Consider the following 14,123-nt stretch of genomic DNA (forward strand, 5'->3'; position numbering starts at 1 on the left):
TCATCCTCCAAATCCTGAAGGTAAGTTCTCTCAGCAATCGCCATCATACAGCTGAGGAAGCTGATGCTCAGAGAGGTTAAGTCACTTGCAGGGGTCACACAGCTAAGGAGAGGCATGGCTGGGCTTCAAACTCAGGTCCGTCTGGTCCCAAACCTGGCTTCCAAGCTGTACAGAGTGCAAAGCAGCGTAAATGACATTTGTCTTTCGCACCCAGCGACACTGAATTCATAATCAGCAGGCCCACACAAGGCGAGCCATCCTGGGCAGTTGGATATCAAATGCCTGCCGCCAGTGTGATTGCTCCCTGGGCAATGGCCAGGGTGGAGATTTCCCAGTCTCTGGCATGGATCCCCACCTGCAGGCCATGGGAAGGTCCTCGGAAGATTGCTGGGGGCAGAGGCGGGCCTCCCAGATCTGCAGACGGGCTGCAGATCAGCCTGGGATGGGCTCAGGACTCCACAGGAGCAGCTGGGCGCTCGTCTTCCCCTGGCTGTGGGCGTCTCTCCAAGAGTGGCAGGAAAGCTATTTCAGAACAGGCAGGAGGCCTCAGTCCAGTCTACCCCAACATGCGTCCCTCAGATGACTGCCTGGCCCCATAGAGCGAAAGGGCTGAGCCAACAAGAACCCCACAGCCACCTGGGGCTCCCGGCAGGATGGACACAGGTGTGGCCCCTGTGCCCAGTTCACACCGGTCACACTCGGTTCCGGTCCCCTGATGCTCCAATTGGAATCACCTCCTTTCCCACTGCCACCCTGTCTACAGAAGCACTGCTCAAGGAAGGACTTGCCTGGGCTGAAATTTTGGCTGGGTTCCAGGGAGCTGGCTTGGTCTGATTGGGTGGTGAGGATGGGGGAGGGGGAGGAGGTAACAGGAAGAGGCTGCAGGTGTGGAGGGAGAGGGAGGAGGTGGAGGTGCACGGTGGCCAAGTGGTCGGGGTGGGGTGTGGGCAGACAGGATAGAGAACAATGGAGCAGAAAGGGGCTCTGAGGCCAGAAAAGGGAGGTGGGTAGTGTGCATCCCCGGACTGGAGGAAGAAAAGCATCAGAATATTTAGAGCAGAGAGGCACAGTGGAGTGGGGGGGTGTGTGTGTGTGTGTGTGTGTGTGTGTGTGTGTGTGTGTGTGTGTTAGTCATTCAGTTGTGTCCAACTCTATGTGACCCCATGGACTGTAGCCTGCCAGGCTCCTCTCTCCATGGGATTCTCCAGGCAAAAATACTGGAGTCAATTGCCATGCCCTCCTCCAAGGGATCTTCCCAACCCAGGGATTGAACCCAGGTCTCCTGCATTGCAGGCAGAGTCTTTACCCTCTGAGCCACAAGGGAAACCTGAGGGGAGCCATAAAATAGTTACAAAACAATATTGATCAAAGCCATTGAGCGGGAGGGGCCGAGGGGTCCCCAGTTCGAGGGCGGAGATGCCCCAGTTTGGGGATAAGTGCTGTCTGGGTGTGTCTGGCTGGCAGGAAGCGAGGTAGGGCCAGGGTGCTGGGTTTTGGCTCCAGTGTCTGTGGGCGCAGAGAGCAGCTGCAGGGTGCTCAGCCCCAGGGCCCCAGGGCTGGCCTGGCAGCTAGACAGACGTCTGAGGTGTTCTGGTGGTGAGGATGTTTAACCGTCCGCTTGCAGTCCATGTGACTTGCATAGCACTCAACCTGCTCAGCCTTTAGCACACGTTATGTCATTTAATCACTGAAGCCTCCTGCAGACAGGGAAAGAGGCCACAACCCTGGTCTCCTCCCAGGTAACAAGTGGAGGGACCAGGGTTGGGACCTGGGTCTTTCCTCTGGGCATATCACCTTATATCCAGGGACCTGGGTCTTTTCTCTGGGTGTGTCACCTGGTGTCCATGGACCTGAGTCTTTTCTCTGGATATGTCACCTGGTGTCCATGGACCTGAGTCTTTTCTCTGGGTGTGTCACCTGGTGTCCATGGACCTGGGTCTTTTCTCTGGGTGTGTTACCTTGTGTCCACAGACCTGGGTCCTTCCTCTGGACATGTCACCTGGTGTCCATGGACCTGGATCATTCCTCTGGGCATGTCACCTTGTGTACACAGACCTGGGTCTTTCCTCTTGGCATGTCACCCTGTGTCCATTGAGGGGGCAGGAGCTGAGGCGGGGGCGGGGTACAGCTGCTGGGGACAGTGGATGTCAGCCAGCTGGTCCCATTGGCCAGGACCCTGCTTCTCTCGTGGGGCAGCATGGTAAGGTGTTCTGAGTCAGTGGGAGGGTGGACAGGGAGTGTGAGTGAAGGTGGGAGTGAGTGTGTGTGGGTAAGTGTGAGCATGCCGCTGTGAGGTGTGTGAGTGTGGGATGGCCCTCTGTTCTGGGGCTGGACCAGCCAGGAGACAGGAGCCCCTTGGAGTCTGGCAGGGACAGGAAGTTGCTCACCCTCCATGCATGCAGCAGCCCTCCTGGGCGGGGACAGGATGCTGTGGTCTCTGCAGAAAAACGGGAACCAGGGAGGGAGTAGAGGAGGCAATGGCTGAGAGGGTGGGATGGGACATAGGCCTGGAGAAGATGGGGGAGTCCAGGGGATGGGGTGCTTGAAAGGTGAGAAACTGGAAATCCTCCAAAACACTGAAGAAAGAGGGGAGGGCTTTCTCTCACATCCCTGGAGATTCACTGGGGGGACAAATTAAGTCCCTGCCCCCCTGGAACTGACTTGCTCCTCTGTCAGTCTGGCCTCTCACAGCTTTCTTACCTCCTGGGTTCCTCTCCATGTGCCCTAACTGCCAACCCACACCCTGGGGTCCCAGCTCTGGGAGTGTGCCACCCTCTGCTCTGTCAGCAGGAACTCTGCCCATCTTGGAAGACGTAGCTGGTGCTTCATGGCTGAGAAGCCTTCCCACTTGTGGCGCAAGGGGTTTCTCCCTCGTGGTCCAGGCAGCTCATTCCTAAGACCTTAGCTTCCCAACTCTGCTGGGGAGTCTTTTAATTCTCCTCACCCTCTGTGACAACCTGTCAAAAGTGGCAGGGCTGGACTCATAGGGTTTTATTTACTGCTAACAATAAAAACCATGCATGTTGGACTTCCTTGGAGGTCCAGTGGTTGAGGCTCCACGCTTCCACTGCAGAGGGTGTGGGTTCAACCCCTGGTCAGGGAACTAAGATCCCTCATGCTATGTGGTGTGGCCAAAAAATAATGATAATAGTAAAAACTATGCATGTTGGGTGGATGCGGTAGGTAGGGGGATCGTGGTGGAGGCAGGAGACATCACATTCCTGCCATGTCCCAGAGGAGCCCCATTCCCATTTTTCTTTGTTAGGATTAAAGATTGGGGAATTGGGAGTGAGACTAACTTGGTTCAGGTTCACCCTGTTGCTTCACGTATGGCCGCCTTTCACACTGTAATCCCATATCTATAAATGTGAGAATTTGAAGACAATAATCTCCAAAAAATGAGACTTTTCCATACAAAGATGTTCACAGCAGTGTTATTTATAATCGTGAGTTGGAAACTACTTAGATATGCTAACATGGGAGAATAGCCAGATGAATAATGGTATTAACATTATCTACTACATAAATATTAGATAGACATTTTGAAAGATGATTATGGTGATTCTGTGGTCACATGGAAAAGCTTTGTAGTAATCTAAGATGATCATGGATATGTTAAACAAACAGCCTTACATCCAAAATGTCTGTATGGGAGGAACAGTGAAAGAAAACACGAGATGTTAATGGTTGAAGTGCTTTGGTGATTTCTGATTTCTCCTTTCCACTCTCCTGTAACAAGCATGAACACTTATATCAAGATTAATTATACTTAAAAGTATCTTTTTTCTTATCTTGAGAGTCTTTTTTTAAAAAAATAAAATGACACAAAGAAGAAGAAAATAAGCATGTTAATGTTTTGTGTGTTTCCTTCCAGTCCTTTCTCCATGCATATTTCCACATCTATAAATAGACACATAGTTGACTAGAAAAGAAAAAATCCCAAGGAATTTTGGAGGCGTTCTTTCTGGGCTTGGAGGTCCCAGTTCCCTGGAAGTTTCCCTGTGGTTGTGGGAAGAGGTAGAGAGCAGTGGCCCAGGCTCCTGGGGTGAGAGCTGCTCCCTGCATGGAGTCTCAGGTCAGAGTGAGCCCCCCACCATCAACCTGAGAGTTGCCCCTGTACCCCAGGGAGCCTGCTTGCTGATGGGCTGCCCCCAGACGCACCTTCTCCATTCTGGCCTCTTAATCCTGGTCCTGTCCCCTCCACTGCCTTTCTAAGCTCCTCGAAGCAACCAGTTTGCTAATTAATCCTGACCTTTCCAAAGTCTGAAATTCCTAACCAGTCGGAGACTTCCCCTTTTCAAGTGGTTCTGACAGTTGTTGGCCACAGTGGGGGTGGGGGGTGGGAGGGGTGGGTTTCCACCTCCATTCCGTGGGTTGGCCAATCAATGGCGGGTTTGGCCCTGGAGGTTCGGTGGGGCCTGGGCTTGCTGGGCCTTGCCCTGCCTCACCCTGCTTAGGTGGGGACATTCGCTCCAGGGTTCTGTCAAGGCCACCACCCTGGTCCCCTGGAATCTGCTAGCAAGATTCAGGTGACTGTTGACTCATACACCCCCAACAGACTGGGCCAGCTCACCCCTCCCAGGCCTGGGACCATCTCCACGCCCTTGATCTTAGGAGAGTTGCTGCCCTCACTCTTCCATGGAAATGCTATGCACTCTGGAGAGGTGGGGGGCATGAGGGAGATGGGGGATATGGAAGCCCTGTTTTGTGCAGCCTGCCCTCACAGAGGACTCCTACTCTCCACCCTCACCCCATCCCACCCTGTGGCCACATGGACTCCATGAATAAGATCCTGTGATTCAGAACTTCTCTATTCCCCCAACCTCCCATCCTGCCTCCCTCCTCCTCCTCCTGCTCCCCTCCCACCCCACCACTCCCAGCCTCTCAGTTGCTTTCTGATAACCACAGCTGGGTTTCTGTCTTGGTCAGAGGTGAACATGAATCAAGAGTTACCAGGTTCTGCCCCGAGCTGACTTTCTTTTTCAGCAGCCTGTTTCCACTTAGAAAGGCAAAACAGGTCAGGCTAGCCAAGCCCTGCTTGCTGGGTCAGGATGAGGACAGGGTGGGGAGGCTGGGCTTGGGACCAGGAACCAGGGCAGGCTTGGGAGTGGGGGACACGATGGCCAGGACCTGCCGTCTGCATTGCCCTCCAGAACCCAGCATGCAGAGGCACTGGTTTTGTAGCATAGGTGCTCTTTCCCAAGGCCCAAGGGGACGTGGCACAGGATATGGCCATGTTTTATTTTTCAACGTGGGGGATTATTTTGGTTCCATTCTCTAACAGCCTACATCCATCAGAAAAACATCTGCTAATCACCCACTGGGTGCAGAGTATATGGTTTGTTTTCAGAGGAAACCTCCATCACCCTACTGCTTACCTCCAGCCCAGACTTGGAGCGACGCTGTCTCTCACCTCTTGGCCTCCTGTCTAGACCTGTTGCGTTGGAATTCAAGTGAAACTTCTTACCACATTTCCTTTGATACATTAGACATTCATTTTAGGTTGAGATTGTGCTTCTAACATCCTTGTGGATGGTACCAGGGGGCCTCAGACACCAGGGTGCCCCAGAATCAATGGCAGAACCCACAAAGTCACTGATTGCCAGGGACAAGTGGTGACCTGGAGGCAGAGGACAGAGGCCTGAACCACCCTCTGTGCTGTGATTGGACTCTTCTGGTTTCAGGGACAGAAAGGTCCTCAGAGGCTAGGGGTCCGCTGGAAGGATCGTTGCAGAGCTAAAGCTGGGAAGGGGCCTCAACCAGGCCACCACAACCGGGGGCACTGCTGTTTCTGCAGGACCAGCAACCACCCCCCTCCCCGTAGCAGCACCAACTATCACACAAGAGGCTGTTCTCAGCATTTCTAAGACCCTGCCCTCCTCTTCTTGGGGGTGGGCCCATAACTCAGAACCTGCCAATCAGGGTACCCACTCACATCTCTGACACCAGTCTTCCTAGGCATTTTCTGCTGGGCAGGTATTATCTTTCCTGTAGATGACCTTGGGGGGCAGCTGAGTGATAAGGATGGCAAGTTTTAGGTTTCAGGTGACAACCCCCCCACCCCCACCCCTGCCCAGTTAATCTGATCCTAGAGGAGACTTTATCTTTGGGAAGGATGGAGGCCTGATGATATCACTTGACCTTGTTGATCTTGTTGTACCTGAACCTGAAGCTGGCCCAATTTTCAGATCAAGGTTCATAAGTGGGGATGAGTTTTTCCCTTAAGTGGGGATGGATTTGGCTTCTGGTACTGTTAAGTAAGAGAGAAGCCCACAGGGGTTACTGTTGCTTGCTCCACCCTGAAGGATATGGCTTGGGTCCTCAGGAGGAACCAATTCAAGTCGATTTTTTAACAACTAGACCTGGTGCAGGCCCCAACACACACACACACACACACACACACACACACACACACAGAGCTTCTCTTTGGCCAACCGTAGTGTGCTAGTCGGACAAGGCAATGGCACCCCACTCCAGTACTCTTGCCTGGAAAATCCCATGGATGGAGAAGCCTGGTAGGCTGCAGTCCATGGGGTCACTAAGAGTCGGGCACGACTGAGCAACTTCACTTTCACTTTTCACTTTCATACATTGGAGAAGGAAATGGCAACCCACTCCAGTGTTCTTGCCTGGAGAATCCCAGGGACAGAGGAGCCTAGTGGGGTCTGTGGGGTCGCACAGAGTCGGACATGACTGAAGCAACTTAGCAGCAGCAGCAGCAGCAGTGTGCTAGGCAGAATGCATGCATGCATGCTCAGTCGCTTCAGTTGTGTCAGACTCTTTGCCACCCTATAGACTATGCCACCCTATGTAACCCGCCAGGCTCCTCTGTCCATGGGATTCTCCAGGCAAGAATATTGAAGTGGGTTGCCACGTCCTCCTCCAGGGGATCTTCCCAACTCAGGGATTGAACCGGGGTCTCCTGCATTGCAGGCAGATTCTTTATCACTGAGCCACCGGGGAAACCTGCTGGACAGAATAGGGGCCCTCCAAAAATGGGCTTCCCTGGTGGCTCAGTGGTAAAGAATCCACCTGCCAAGCAGGAGATACAGGTTCAATCCCTGGGTTGGGAAGATCCCCTGGAGAAGGAAATGGCAAGCCCCTCCAGTATTCTTGCCTGGAAAATCCCATGGACAGAGGAGCCTGGCAGGCTACAGTCTATGCGGTCACAAAGAGTTGGATACAACTTAGTGACTGAGCCCACAAAGATGTCCAGGTCCCAGTCCCCAGAACCTATAACCATGCGCCCTCATAGGCAGAAGGGATTTTGCAGACGTGGCTAGTGTTAAGGGCCTCAAGACAGGGAGGCGATCCTGGATTGTTCAGGTGAGCCTCCTGTCATCTCAAGGATCATTATCAAAGGGAAGCAGAAGGATCAGAGTCAGAGAAGGCGATGTGACAACAAGAACAGAGGCTGGAGCGAATTGAGGATGAGGCCATGAGCCAAGGAATGCAGGTGCCTCTAGAAGCTGGGAAAGGCAAGGAGGATTCTCCTCTAGAGTCTCTGAAAGGAGCAGCCCTCATGACACTGCTTTTCGACTTGTGTATCGTCTACTGGGTAAGCCATGGCAAAATGTCGTAGTCTAGGTGGTTTAAGCAACATGGATCTATTTTCTCATACTTCTGTTGGCTGGGAGTCCAAGTTCAAGGTACCAGAGAATTTGATTTTGGGGGAGGGCTCTCTTCCCAGCTTGTAGTGACTGCCTTCTTGCTGTGCTCTCACCTGACCTCTTCCCTGTGCATATAGGAAATAGCACCCACTCCAGTATTGTTGCCTGGGAAATCCCATGGACAGAGGAGCCTGGCAGGCTACAGTGCAAAGGGTCGCAAAGGATAGGACTGAGCGACTGAACATGCGTGTGTGCGCGCACACACACACACACACACCCCACATAGGAATTTGGGGGGAGGATCCCAAGTTAGTCTGTGACACTCAATGACTGATTTTATATTTCTGACCTCCAGTTCTGTCAGAGAATGAACTTACGTTATTGTAACTGACTAAATTTGTAGTCATTTGTTGCAGCAGCAGTCCAGAAAATAATACAGTTGACCAGCAATGCTTTCTCGCCTTCATGTCTTCCCACGTGCTCTGCCTTCTGCCGGCACTCTTAGCTGGCTGGCTCCTGCCAGTGCTTCCTCTCAACTCAGGGGTTCACAAAGTTTTTCTTGACCCTGTATTACTATAGGTTTATGTATCTGCCCCCCAGCCACACTGAAAACTCCCATCTCCCATTCCTCCACTGAGCAGGTACACATGGAACACCTGCTATGGGTTCTGCAAAACCCAACATTCTTGCCCCCTCGGAGCTTTGATTCCAGAGGAGACAGAGGGCAGGGTCTGCTCCTCTCTCAACTGTGTCTCCCTGGCACCTGCAGCATCAGGCACACGGCGGACTCCATAGGTATGTTTTTTTTTTTTTAAGAATGTTAAAAAAGTTAGTTAATTTTATTTTGGTTGCACTGGGTCTTTGTTGCTTCGAGCAGGGTTTCTCTAGTTGCCGTGAGTAGGGGCTACTCTCCAGTTGTGGTGCTCGGGCTTCTCATTGTGGTGGCTTCTCTTGTTGTGGAGCGTAGATTAAAGGTGCATGGGTTTCAGTAGTTGCAGCGCATGGGCTCAGTAGTTGTGACGCATGGGCTTAGTTGCTCTGTGGTATGCGGAATCTTGCCTGACTAGGGGTCCAACCCATGTCCCCTGCATTGTTAGATTCTTATCCACTGGACCACCAGGGAAGTCCCTCCATAGCTATGAAATTAATCAGAGACACAGCTGGTGAGTCTGAAAGAAGTCCACAGTTCTAGGCCTCACCCTCACACAAATACGCATGACTATCATTCTAGAAAAAGCCCAGACTTCAAGACTCAAGGCTGGCAGTCCATTGGAGTGCGTTTTGCTGGCTCTGAGAGTTCCCTGGGCTCTTCCACTCTGGCCAAGCCTTCTTGTTGCTCAGCCAGTGCCCTAGGCCAACTCTGGGGCCCAGGGCACACATAGATCATTCATCAGTCTGTCCCTCCATATGTCCACTGAGCTGGGTTCCCCGGCCCCTCTTTTCCTGAGCCTGACAGTTCTCACCATGAGGTGATTCTTCCCTCCTCTCTTCCACCCCTTGCCCAGGGACATTTGGCAATGTCTGGAGACACTTCTGGTCATTGTCATAACTCTGAGTTGGGGTGTTATGCCCACTCAGGGCATATAGTGGGCAGAGGCTGGGGGTGCCTATCAATATCCTCTGATGCCCAGGACAGCTCCCTTCCAGTACAACCAAGAAAGTCCAGTCCCAAACGTCAGTAGTCTTGAGCTTAAGGAACCTTGAGGCCCAACCCCATACTTTTGAACTATTTTTGGCTGGAGAGTTTCAGCATATGGGCTATGAGATTTGACCCCTGCCTCTCTTTTTTAATGCTTATGCTCTTGTTTATTCTTTCACCTCGCTGCACAGCATGTGGGGGCTTTAGTTCCTCGACCAGAGATTGAACCTGTGCCCCCTGCATTGGAAGTGCAGAGTCTTAATCACTGGAGTACCAGGGAAAGTCCTTGACCCCTCTATTTTATTTTTTAATTAAAAATTGAAAAAAGATTATCTATTTGTCTGTGCCAGGTCTTAGTTGCTGCATATGGGATCTAGCTCCTTGACCAGGGATCAAATTCAGACCCTCTACATTGGGAGCACAGAGTCTTAGCCTCTGGACCACCAGGGAAATCTCTGTCCTCTCTTCTTAGAACTTGATGGGCAAAGCTCCCCTGTATTATGTTATGGAAGGGAAAAGTCTGCTGCCATGTTATCTTCTCTTGAAGGCTGTTGTTAACTTTGTTTTAGTGGATTCTACCTGCTGGGGCTGTGACATCTGAGGCCACATCAGGCTGAGATAGTGTGTTCACAGATTCTTGACACAGCAGCAAACCCCCAACACACCTGTGGTTCAGTCCCACTTCACATCAGCTGAGTGACAGGTGGGTGTCTAAAATCACCTCAGCATCAGACCATCCTGGGCACAAGCACTTGACTAGTGGCCTCTGAGCCTCCATATCCTGATTTGTGAAACAGGGACAGTAAAACCTACTCTACAGAGCTGTAGGGGAATGAGATCTGTACTCACTAGATTGTGGGAGCTGACTTGTACTGCCTCATGAGAGTGGAATGGTCACTTTTCAGGAATTTTGTGAGGCAGTGGTTGAATATGGTCATCACTAACAATTTAGTTTTACAACTTACGATTCAATAAATTACATTAAAAAGAAAGCAACTATTCAAAAGTCATCACTTTTTTATTATTTTACTGTGTGTTACTATTGTCTTTGCCCTTGAGTTTATTTCCATCTGGAAAGACTGCGCAGTGGCAGCTGCTGTGTGTCTCTTCTCAATTCCACGGCTGGCAACTCCAACTCAGTGGCTTGGAATCAGTTATGGTGGAAGATTTATACCAAGGAAGTTGGTAAACACTATTAATCAGGGCTTGCTTTGTTGTCGTGTTGATTTTATAGGTTTAAGAGAGTGATGGAGAATATGATAATAATGCAGGTTAAACTTGAAAGTGAGTCATGTCTCTGGTCACTGCATTGTGACTAGCACAAAAAAATTAAGAACGTATTCTTCCTGTGTTCAAACACTGTGATGTGTGCATGTGTGCTAAGTTGTTTCAGTCTTGTCTGACTCTTTGTGACCCCATGGACTGCAGCCCACCAGGCTCCTCTGTCCTGTAAGAATACTCATATGGGTGCCTATGCCCTCCTCCAGAGGATCTTCCTGACCCAGGGATTGAACCTGTGTCTCCTGTATTGTAAGGGGATTCTTTATTGCTGAGATATCGGGAGGCCCTAAACACTGATGCAATTCAGCAAAAAAGTGAAGTTCCAGTACACATCTTCACTGTTCCTCTCTTCTTTACTAAATGGAAATATTAATCAACCTTCATGTCAGAATGGCACTCACTCTTCAGTGACATGAGTGATTTCTTTTGTTGAGGTGGATTTAGTAATCAAGTGTTTATTTGTAGTAAAGTTTATACTTATACACATATATTTATGGACACACCTCCTTCCAAGAGAGTCGGTTGTTAAACACTTACCAGCCCAGCACAGAATGTGAGTGTGCATGTCAAAATTCTTAACACAGAGACAGTATTCCATCTGCAGTGTCAGTTCAGCTGATGGCCCCACAGCCAGAGCACTGTGGGAAGGTGATGTGTGTGTCTGAGCTGAGGTGGGAAGTGGTTCTTGTAACCATGGCCTGGAGGGTCCATCTCCCTGCCTATCAAGTCACTTTTGCTGGGCATCCTTGGGGCTATGTGGCACATAGGTATGTGTGCCAGGTTGGGGCATTTGAGAACCCAGGGTGGGAGCCTCCAGGTTTGGGCTGGTCCATCTTGGAGATGACCCAGACAACCCAGGTGAACCTGTACTGAGCTGGTTGGAAGGGCCGAATTGTGGGCCTAGATGGCCTTTTGGGGGTGGTGTGTGTGTGTGTGTGTGTGTGGGTGACCTCGAGGGGCACACTCAGGGTGAGTCCAGCCTAGCAAGCAAAATATTAGACACGGAGCCCTTTACACTGAATCATCCATTTATTCACAAAACATCCTGTCTGTGCCAGCTCGAGTTAAGTGCTAGTCATCTAGCTCATTTATCTTTCTTTCTTTTGTGGAGGCAGTGTTCTAGGCAGAAGGGACAGGCCCCGGCAGCTCTAGAGTGTGGCTGGAATCGGTGAGGGTGGGGTTGGCAGCATGTGGGGGAGTAGATGAGGAAGTGTCCTAGTTACCGTTGTAAATAGGAAGCACTAAGCCAGACTCACACGTCACTCTTGTACTAGTAAAGCTCATAAGCAAATGTTGGTTGAATGAAAGCCATCAGGAGACAGGAAGCTCACACCTGAACTTCTAGGTGGCAGGAAGGAAAGGTTCTCGAATGTCTGAGAACCTACGTGAGCATCATTCCGGGAGAGTGAACCAGGAGCGAGGTTCAAAGACTGCAAGGAACCCCCCCTACCTGACCAGGCAGAAGCTAAAAGCGTGTCCCCAGTGGCATATAATTGCTTTACAATGTTGTGCTAGTTTCTGCTGCACAACAAAGTGAATCAGTGTATGTATACACATATCCCCTCATTCTTGGACCTCCCACTCCCCCACCCCCATCCCACCCCTTTAGGTCACCACAGAGCACCAAACTGGGCACCCCAACAATTGATGGGGTGCCATGAGTCTTTGACTCAGGTCATGCACCTCCTGCCTGGCAGGCTTGGACTGGCCCCAGTGGTTCTGGCGAGGTCAGCCAGGAGCCAAGTCAGCTTTTCAGACTTTATGTTAAAGGCCCACAGGTGGGGGAGGGATAAAGTGGGAGTATGAGATTTACAGATGCATGTTTCCATATATAAAAGACATAAATGACAAGGATTTATTGTGTAGCACAGGGAACTATATTCATTGTCTTATAATAAACTATAATAGAACAGAATGGGAAAAAAGAATATAGATATGTACACAGGCTTCCCAGGAGGCTCAGTGGTAAAGAATCCATATACCAACGCAGGAAACACAGGGGACACAGGTTCGATCCCTGGGTTAGGAAGATCCCCTGGAAGAGGAAATGGAACCCACTCCAGTATTCTTGCCTGGGAAATCCCATGGACAGAGGAGCCTGGTGGGCTACAGTCCATGGGGCTGCAAAGAGTCAGATACCACTGAGCAACTGAGCACACACACACATACATACACAGGTTATTTATAATTGAATCATTTTGCTGGATAACTGAAACTGACATGATATTATAAATCAATGAGAGTTCAATTATAAACAAACAAGGGGCCAAAAGGTGAATCTTCCTGGGATGTTCCCCCCAAACCCCTTGCCCATGTTTCTTCCTGCTGAGAATGTCCACCTTGCTCTGCACCCCAACCCCTAAGACAGCCGGATTTCACTAGTGGAAGTAATACTTCCAGTTACATTAGAATTTCAGATAAACAACCCATAACTTTTTAGTCTAAGTATGTCCCTTGCAACATTTGGCAACTCTGTGCCACCCACATCTGCCTGAACTGGCCCCTGGGTCCTCTTCTCTAGCCATCCCCTTGGGTGGGGTAGCTTGGAGCAAGGTGGTCAGTTGAAGCCTTGAGGAGGAGCCCAGGAGCTGAAGGACGCAGAAGCATCAGACTGAACCTCTGAGGGCAGACCTAGACCAGGATCGAGTCTCAAACTTCTTAACTCCCACCTACTGAAGGGCGGCTGGCACCTAGCTTCTCTGAGCCTGTGTTGTCCTCTGTCAAGTGGGGATATTACTAGTACACATAGGTGGTTGTGAAGGTTGAAGGAGGGCACTGGGCACAGAGCCTGGCGTAAACTGAGTGCTCCATAAATAGTAGGCATGACCACAGGCTTACCCATTATTATCTGTATTTTGTTAATTATTTATCACAATAAGAAATGATTATTAGCATAGCTCAACATCTTGTTTTGCCTACTAGTCTATTGCCAGCATCTAGAATGATGCCTGGAGGGACTTGCCTGGTGGTCTAGTGGTTAAGACTCTGCACTTTCAATGCAGAGGGTCTGGGTTCAATCCCTGGTCGGGTAACTAAGATCCCACATGCTGCAACTAAAAAATCCTGCATGCCACAATGAAGATCAAAGATCCTGTGTGCTGGAACTAGGACTCAGTACAGCCAAATAAATACTTTCTTAAAAAAAAATAATGTTTTCAGTCTTCCAACTTTATTGAGGCTTTCAATGGCTAAGTCTAAGATCTCTCTTGGTAAATGTCACACTGCATTTGAAAATATATGGGTAATTTTCAAATATGTTTGGATGTTGTTTTCTAACTTAATTCCACAGTGATAAGAGAACAGACTCTGTAGGATTTCAATACTTTTAGACTATCAAACTTTTGCACCTGATCTTATGTCCCTGGATATGTTTCAGTGTTTATAGTCTGTGGGAACTTGAATAGAATTTGTATCCTACTATTGTGTGAAAATTGTATAAATCTTAATTATGTTGAATTGGTTCATGGTGATTTTCAGGTCTACTATATCCTTCTACTTTTCTGTCTATTCATTCTATTAATTTTTGAGGGCTTGATATTGAAACTCCAATTAAAAATCTTAATTTATCTACTTAAAAAGAATTGTAATATTAA

The 14,123-nt window shown here is 49.8% G+C and overlaps 1 non-coding gene across 1 annotated transcript; it reads left to right on the forward strand.

Moving 5' to 3' along the window:
• Nucleotides 1-13,489: 13,489 nt before the first annotated feature.
• Nucleotides 13,490-13,562, forward strand: TRNAE-UUC (transfer RNA glutamic acid (anticodon UUC)). Its single transcript has one exon. It is a non-coding gene; the product is annotated as a tRNA-Glu (tRNA).
• The last annotated feature ends 561 nt before the right edge of the window (nt 13,563-14,123 follow it).

Source organism: Dama dama, chromosome 14 (genome assembly GCF_033118175.1).
Source record: "Dama dama isolate Ldn47 chromosome 14, ASM3311817v1, whole genome shotgun sequence".
In the NCBI taxonomy this organism is placed as follows: Eukaryota; Metazoa; Chordata; class Mammalia; order Artiodactyla; family Cervidae; genus Dama; species Dama dama.